Consider the following 8,574-nt stretch of genomic DNA (forward strand, 5'->3'; position numbering starts at 1 on the left):
AAGGACCGGGTGAGTCTGGAGTGGGAGGACGTCTATGATATACCCCTGAGTGAATAAAGCGAGCTGCAGAAAACATATAGTATGGCCTTATTTTTCAAAAAAGCATATATACACACATATACATAGATTTCTCATATGTATGTATGTATCTATGTATGGGTATATATATATGTCATAGGCATAAAGGTCATGAAATATATACACCATATTGGCAACAGCTTTTACGCTCAGGAAATAAGGGGAAGGGAGGTAGGGCTCTTCTGGTACCACCACAGTTCTATTTTCAGTATTTCAGTTAAGTACACTTGGAATTTAAAAGTTTATTTAAGTCCGAAGTAAAATGGACAATGCCTCCACAAGACATAATGCTATACTGGTCATTAAAAATCATGCCAGGGGAGATAGAATATTGTAGAAAATCATGTAATAAGCCGAATGGAAAATGGAGGTCTCCACACAGTAAACAGGCACAGAGTGCTCACTGGTTTTTATGACAGAGCTGATACACACTGATGAAAAAAACAGAAAGTAGATGTTAAAGTGTTCATTATTATTTCTGAGTAGTGGGACATGGATAGCCTCTTTTGTCCCTTTTTTCAGACTTATTATATTAAATATACATTATTTTTCATCTGTAAAAAGCATTTTTAGATGTGTAGTAACACACATTGGAGAATAATACACGAGTACTTACAGAAACAAATAACCAGGAGACACCGCAGCAGCGCCACACAATGTAGAACGGGCGATCCTGATTAACACCGCGCAGTTACATAAGGACCCACAAAGTGAGAGCACCTGCTGTAACAGGGCGCGGCCCCCTTCTATTTGTCACTTGTGTCTTCAGGGCTGAGGTAGTTCTGAGCATGGCCAGTGTCAGTGTTGGTGTCTGGATGGATGCCACTGGATGTGAGGGCACCTGCAAGCCGAGAGGAATAACAGAAATCATCCTCTGCCTTTTCTGCCTTGTTTCTGTGTTACTTTAAAAGAGAGGCATAAATAAGATAAACTGTTTATCTTCCCTACTGAAATTTCTGTAATGAAACCGTTTTCAAAGTGTTCACAACTTATATTCTGCCTATAACAGACTTTTCATCAAAGCTTCATATTTATTAAATGTTAATTAACTCAGTTAATTAACTCCCTGTTGAAATCTTCTACTATAGAACATGAAATGCACTATGTGAAAGGACCACGCCTGCAGTGACTAGCTTGGCTGTCTTGACGGCAGTGCAGTCCGCCCCCAACATCCCGTGGCTCTGAGCTCCTGATGCTGCTAAGAGAGCACGCTGCCGCCTCAGATGGAGAGAAAGTGTGAAAGCATTTCCTGAAATCTACAGCACTGACAAAACATAACTGACAAATCCCAGGCTCCTTTGAAGCTGTCATTTTCGGTTTCTGGCCAACCCCCGTCAATGAGCAGAACCACCCCATTCCCGAGCAATGGCACTCACTTGGTAAGAAGTTCTGGAGAAATTTCCAGGTATAGAATGTAACCAACTATACGTAGAACTCTGACAAAAGAAACAATGCAATACCCTGATTTTGGAAGACACTCAAAATATTCTCCTTTGTATAAGCCTTTGTAGCTGGAAAGGTTGGGCTTCTCCTGAGCCACTTATTTATTTCACAGCCAGTGAGCATCTCCCACAAACACTGTTAACCTGTGTCTGCTGGGAGCATCAGGTACACTCATGCTGTCGATCTTATAAGTCACAGGGCAGAGGCGTGTGTCTCATGGCTGCAACCATCACAAAGGCTCGCCTCCTAGCCTCACAGTTTGAACTTGGCCCAATTTTCTAACCTGTTTATTTGGTATCTGTTCTTCTGTAAGCTGCCTGAAATGCTTTTTGGAACAAGTCAGAAGAATGAGTGGGTAGATAAATGGACAGATGAACAGGTGAGAGATGGGCAGACCGAAAGAGAGACTCCAGGAAAAGGGGAACAAATAAAATTTCCTGTGCAAAACCCTCTTCTAGTCAGGGAAGAAAACCACCACGGAGAAGAGTGAAGAGGCAGGTAGCTTAGGACTGTCTCCTGGATTCCATGAAAAGTCACACCAAGAGATGAGAGGGTAGAACTATAAATAATAAAAGAAATAAAGCACACATGCTTGAAAAATATATCTAAAATATGTACTTTCTAAAGAATAGATTCAAATCAGCAGGGCCCAATACCACAATCCTTGGGTATTTACAGAAATGAGAATCCCATCTCCAAACCACAAGGCATCCCTTTGGAGCACTGAGAGTCTACACGGGGCGGTCATAAAGCCATCACCGCAAAATCTATGCTATCCTGCACTTACGAGGAACGAGCAGTTGTGCACGCGTGACAGTTACACCCCACAGCACCTCTAAGGGGGAGAGAAGCCTAGCGAGCCCCATCTCTGCAGGACAGAAAACCAGTCTTGGAGAGCCTAAGCCGACCTACCAGTTCTCCATCTCACAGGACTGGTCACTCCAGAGCAGGACTCGATCTCAGACCCATGTTTGTAACCACAGTACTACTGTGCTTTATGTGCTTTTTGTGTGTATAATACATTTGTTTCTGGCATGAAAGGATATTTAATAAATTTTCGGTTGTCTTGTCTATCTCATTAGCTCACAATCAATCTTTATACTGTTGAATTGTACTCTTTTCCTCTGGAGAACGGAACGGAAAGAGCGGGGGTCAGAATGAGGTGGAGCTCCATTCTTTATCTGGTATCTCATCTCATCCAAGTCCCCAACCAGGGAGAAGGAGACAATGTTCTCTTCATCTTTTAAAGAGAGGGGTCCACTGATGATGACTTACTCAACCCAAAAACCAAGGCTGGGGGAAGGGCACATGTAGCAACCAGAGCAGTATCAGATATAGGAAAGTGAAAAGAGCTCACAGGAGGGCTCAGGGGGTCAGCCTGATTTAATTTCAATCGATAAAAAATACCACACTGTAAAAATACTAGGATGCAATGGATTTGCTCTTTCTTGACATCTAGCAAGTTTCCACAGCCCACATGTAACATTATCGTGAACCAGTGAAAGGAAGAGTCTACAGACAGGGAAAATCAATGTCACAGGCAGGTTGAAAACCAGGCTGGAGTTTAGGAAGAGAAAGGGCATAGTTAAGAATTGGGGAAAGGCTGGAGGAAAAAATCATCACAAGGACTCTCAAGCATCATCCTTCAATCATATAATCATTCATTCAAGAGAGAGTTACTGAGGTCCTATTTTGTGGAAGATTGTACACAAGGCAAAGCAAGAGCGCAGCGACCATGTTGGCAGCAAGGGGCGGGGCTAAAATACACTTCTGATCCCGGTACCTTGCACACTTGTCCTCAGTATAAAGGCAAAGAAAAAAAGTAAAATAATATTCTGTAAACTCAAAGCATTGCTGAAAAAAAATTAGAGAAGGCCTAAATACCTGGACAGACACGCCACGTACATTCCTGGATCAGAAGACAGTGCTCTTGGAATGGCAGTGCTCCCCAGAGTGATCCGTATATTCTACGTGGTCTCGATCACAATCCCAGTGGGCTCCTCTGCAAAAACTGATTAGCTGCTGTTATAATTCATATGGGAATTCGAGGGTCTCAGTAACCAAAACGATCTTGAAAAGGAAGAACAACATGAGAGGACTTGTAATTCTCAATTTGAAACTTTACAACTGTATCTCTAGGTGAGATTAGAGGCCATTTTTAAGTTATTACTGTGTTTATCCTTATTTTCTAAATTCTCTAGAATGAATATAATTGTTATAATAAGGAAAATAAAAAGTAAGGTATCTTTTAAAACATGCAGACCGATTCATTCATTGGAAAAAATGTATTTTAACTATAAAGAGGTAAACAAATATCTAGTGAAAAAGGACTACTTAAAAACAAGAGTGCATTTACATTTTTAAGAAATTGAAAACTGAAAAGCACAAACACATCAAGTTTCTAGGGAGACAAATACAACATATTAACACTTATTTTCAAAAATTCTAATTGAACAATGAAAATTCAAGAAAGGGAAAATCGCGATTGACAGCCAAATGCAAACACATGGAGAGCAAAGGCCTAGAAATCACAGTTCCTTTAACTCTGCTACTACCTCAGTAGGGGAGGAAATTCCTCACTGAGGAGACAGTGGAATCCCATGCATAAGACAGGATACACAGTACAAACTGCACTAGAATCGGGGGTGAATTTCTTAGAAGAATTCTAAAGTTAGAACATTGCTGAAAAACTATAAATACACTGACAGACAGATTAAAACACACAGTCATATATATTATATAGAAACATATGAAGTCTGCTCCCATGTTACATAGAAATACAAACATATTTGTTCATTTATGGGCACTGATTACTTTTTCCCAGGTAGAATATTTCAACTAAAACAAATAATCAATAATACACCCCTCTTGTCAAATCTAGTTGATAAGTTACTCTGCTATGTAATCATAATGTGCCTAAGATAGATCTAAAATAAGTGAAAAAGATCTTTGTATGGTTTCTTGAACTCTTCTCAACATTCCAATCTTAATTTTAAAATAGATCTGAGCAATATTTCTATATTATCTTTTCCCTCGTGAAATGACCAATACAGTCTGTTGTCAAAATTCTGTCCTTACAATGATTCACGAGCACCATATCCTCACAAAACTGCTGGACAGCAAGTCACTATCCAGACACTGTGACCAAACAAATGAAACACAAGGAAGACAGTGACCCTATTCTGGAGGGCTTACCGACTGTGTCAACACCGGGGTTTTTATTTGATTGGTTTGATTGGGTAGCAAAATAAAATCAATCAATTATTTTCTTCTCTGAGCATTCTGTAAGTCATGACTCTTCAGTGTCATGAGCAGGAAAGACTTAAGCATGACTTGATTAGGTCAAATAGCAACAATGATCACCGGAGAGTGAGTAATAAAGAAGTTAACTGATAGCAATGCTTCTGCCTACATGAGACCTAAAATAAACCTACACTGATATCCGAAAGGAAAATGAGGAGATGAGGTTCCCAATGAGAAAACAAACAAACAAGAAACCAAAAAAGGAAAGACTTTTTCATTTACGATTCCAGGCAGTAGTGGAGCATGGTGGTGAGGAGCATAGATGCTGGGTACAATCATGATGCTCTGAACTCCCACAGCACTGGGTAGCTTTGACACTCATAAGTCAGTGAAATTTTCTGCATCTCAGCCTCCTATCCATAGACTGGGGACAACAACAGCACCCGTCTTCTAGGACGGTCCTAAGAATTAAGATATTTTATATGTAAATTTTAAATCAAATACCTCAGATTTTAAATATTGCCCCAAAAGAACAAGGAAAAAAGAAAACAGAGATAAATTTGAGTTCATCAAATTTAAAACTTCGCTTCAAAAGACACCATCCAGAATGTGAAAAAACAACACTCAGGAGAAAATATTTTCAAATAATTTATCTGATTAGGAATTTGTATCTCCAAATAAAACAGAGCTCCTACAATTCAACAAAAAAACAACTAAATTAAAAAATGAATAAAGGATCCGAAATGGTATTTTTCAAGGAAAATATACAAATGGCCAATAAGCACAATGAAACGATGTTCAAAATCATTAGCTGTAAGGGAAATCATGTCAAAACCACTAGGAGAAACCACTTCACACTCACTACAAGGTTATATTTAAAAAAAGAATAACAAGAACTAATGAGGACACACAGGAATCAGAGATAGCAGCCCTTGCTGGTGAGATGTAACACAGCGTGGCTACTTTGGAAAACAGCCTGGCAGGACCTCAGAGAGTTGAACTGTTGGTTTCTGAATGACCCAGCAATTCTGCTCTGTGGGCACACACGTAAGAGAACTGAAAACAAATGTCCACATAAAAACTCCTACAGGAATGATCAAGGTGCCATTATTCATCACAGCCAAAAAGAAGAAACAACCAAAATGCCTATCACCTGATGAATGGGTAAACAGAGGGGTCCAGCCATACAGTGGAATATTATTCAGCAATAGCAAAGCATGGAGTACTGACCCAGGCAACAACGTGGACAAACATTGAAAACGTTACTCAGTGTGAAAGAAGTCAGTCACAATAGACGGTTCCATTTACATGAATTGACTCGATTTAAATGAAATGTCCAGCACAGGCAAATCCACAGAGAGAGAAGAGTGGCTCCCTGGGGGTGGGGGTGGATGGGGAAGATGGGAATGAGTGCTTATACATACAGGGTTTCCTGTTAGGAGGATGAAAATATTCTAAGATTGACTGGGATGCACATTTCTTGGCATAGAGTAAAAACCGGTGTAAATTTTAATGGGTGAATTGTATTAAAACTGTTAAGAACAAAAGCACCTCGGGCCAGTACCTTCCCATAGTAGATGCAAATTGCTAACTTTTATTACAGGAAGAAGAAACTGCCCTCAGCATGAAAGCAGGAGATCAGCAAATGTGAGTTAACCGAAATTGGACAAGAGCAGTTCACTTGAAACAGTTGCTGAGTGTATACGAAATATTCAGAATGAAGAAAATCAGTTTGACATCAAGATGAAGCATTCTGCTTCAAATGCAGATCAAGGATTCGGCAAGCCCACCTGCTAGAAATAACCAGAGAAGAAACCTGGTTCTTAAAACAAGCACCACATCCAACAAGGAAATGGTGGTGAGGAAAGCAGTCAGCCAAAAAACTGGAACAGTTTGCTACAAATAATTTCTCCACTGAAATTTCAAAAATAAAATGAAAGTGATGCAATGCTGCACTGCCCTCACGTGAATGGGCTTCCTCCGGTGCTCGACAGTTCTGTAACCCCGAATGAGAGACTCAGGAGAATCAGCATGGCTCCTGGGAGTCCCCAGGTGACTTCCCACCAGCACGCTGACCACCATCACATCTGCCAGGGTTGAATTGCAGAGAAGAGACCAACTTCTAAAAGGCAAAGGAAATGTTGGCAAGGGAAAAAATGGCTGCAATCAGTCCTGGGACAGAGGCCCTTACAGCAGAATCCAGAAGGCTGCAGGTGAACTGGAGTGTCCCTGGGGAAGGAAGGGACCAAAAGGGAGCAGATCTCAATTCTCTTCTCTCTCTCCCTTGGGTAGGAGAGATAATGCCTGCATCATTCTCACCTGGAACTGTGGGTTATGGCTGGCAGAAGTCGTACCGACACGGAATGATTATTCAAGACTCTGTGGGAAAAGTCCAGAAGAAGAGAAGATGTAGGGAGCCAACTCCACGAGCCTCTCAAATGCTCCTATATTTACTGTGTATAACGAAAGGAAAAAGTCATTAACAGTTGTGTGATAGTAAGTAGGAACTTGAGGAAAAACGGGAGGAGACAGAGATTGTAGAATCCACAATGAGTACAAAGGCTTAGTGTATCTTTAGGGAAGTCATGGGGTGAGGGGAATAAGATAAATTCTTTAGATATGTGAATTACAAAGCAGACCACAAGACCAGCCAGGTCCTTGTTTTGGGGATAATAGACTATCTAAAAGCACACAAGCCCAGCTTTTATAGCTGAGGGCCTGGGTCCTTGCTTTGAAATGAGCAGAGTGCTATCTAAAGCATCAACTATGCAAGCAAAGCATTGTCTCTGCTTTTTAAGGCAAGGAGACAAGGGTGAGGATGCACATGCTCCTGCTTGCAAAGCAGTTACTAAGCACACATTTTTCTTCTGAACATTGACAGGCGGCTGGGGTCTGTTACAATTTGTTAACCTAATCTTGGGCTCCCACATGTAACCATTATGGAACCATTATGGAGGACACCCTAGGATAACAAATCCTAGCTCTGGGTCTTTTCCTGTCAGCTTCAGTCACTCTAGCAGGATCTAGACACATCCCTGAATAACGATCCCACAGAACCACCCAGACTCTTAACTCCTGGCGCTTGAAACTTAATTTTAGCTCTACACAACTTAACAAAGAAAAGTTTCAGAAATAGAAGATATTACATTCTTTTATATCTCATCCTATGAACTAATTTTTCTGATTGCTCTAAGCTGCTTCTAATTGGCAAAGTACCTAATTCTGCAGGTGAATTCAGTACTTTCCATTGGGCATAACTTGCCAGTTTGGGCTCGCTGAATTCTATTGGTCAAATACTGATACACTTAATTGATTTCATTGTTCATCAGTTTCAGCCGGGAGGAGAGGGAGTGTCACTCTTTTCCTCAGCCCACCCTCAACTCTTTTCTCATCAGCAACTCAGGCCTCCTGAAATTAAAAGAAAGAATTTGTTTCCCTTCTACGCTTTCCACAAACCCAACAGGAAACATCAGCCTGGAGAAAGAATTCAACAAAAATATTAAAACAAAAATCTATAAAACCTGAAGCAACTCCATCTCCGAATCATGATACACAATGACATGAAAGTAAGTGTGTCAAGCACAAAACATGCGTGAGCCTGACCACCTGATTTCTATTCTTCAAAGGAAGGAAGGTTTTCATATTTTTTATCATCACTCTTTCTCATTGCTTCTGATTAAGCCAAAAATTAGTTTATGAAATAATTAAGCACTGCAATAACAGATTTTTGTTGTATCAATTATAGAAGGCATTCAGAGGGGATAGGAAAACCCACCTTTGTAAAAAATGTAAAATTTATTCCTCTGTTAA

At 40.4% G+C, this 8,574-nt stretch overlaps 1 long non-coding RNA gene across 2 annotated transcripts; it reads right to left on the reverse strand.

The window, feature by feature from the left end:
* Positions 1–715: 715 nt before the first annotated feature.
* On the reverse strand, positions 716–8,267 carry LOC141574284 (uncharacterized). 2 transcript variants are annotated; one of them, XR_012501195.1, is made up of 4 exons: positions 7,981–8,267; positions 7,084–7,217; positions 3,406–3,591; positions 716–919 (listed from the first exon to the last, which is right to left on the reverse strand). It is a non-coding gene; the product is annotated as an uncharacterized LOC141574284 (long non-coding RNA). The 2 variants fall into 2 exon arrangements; XR_012501194.1 differs by having other exon boundaries at positions 7,084–7,143; positions 7,981–8,246.
* Positions 8,268–8,574: the final 307 nt, after the last annotated feature.

This window comes from Camelus bactrianus, chromosome 20, assembly GCF_048773025.1.
Source record: "Camelus bactrianus isolate YW-2024 breed Bactrian camel chromosome 20, ASM4877302v1, whole genome shotgun sequence".
Classification (NCBI taxonomy): domain Eukaryota; kingdom Metazoa; phylum Chordata; class Mammalia; order Artiodactyla; family Camelidae; genus Camelus; species Camelus bactrianus.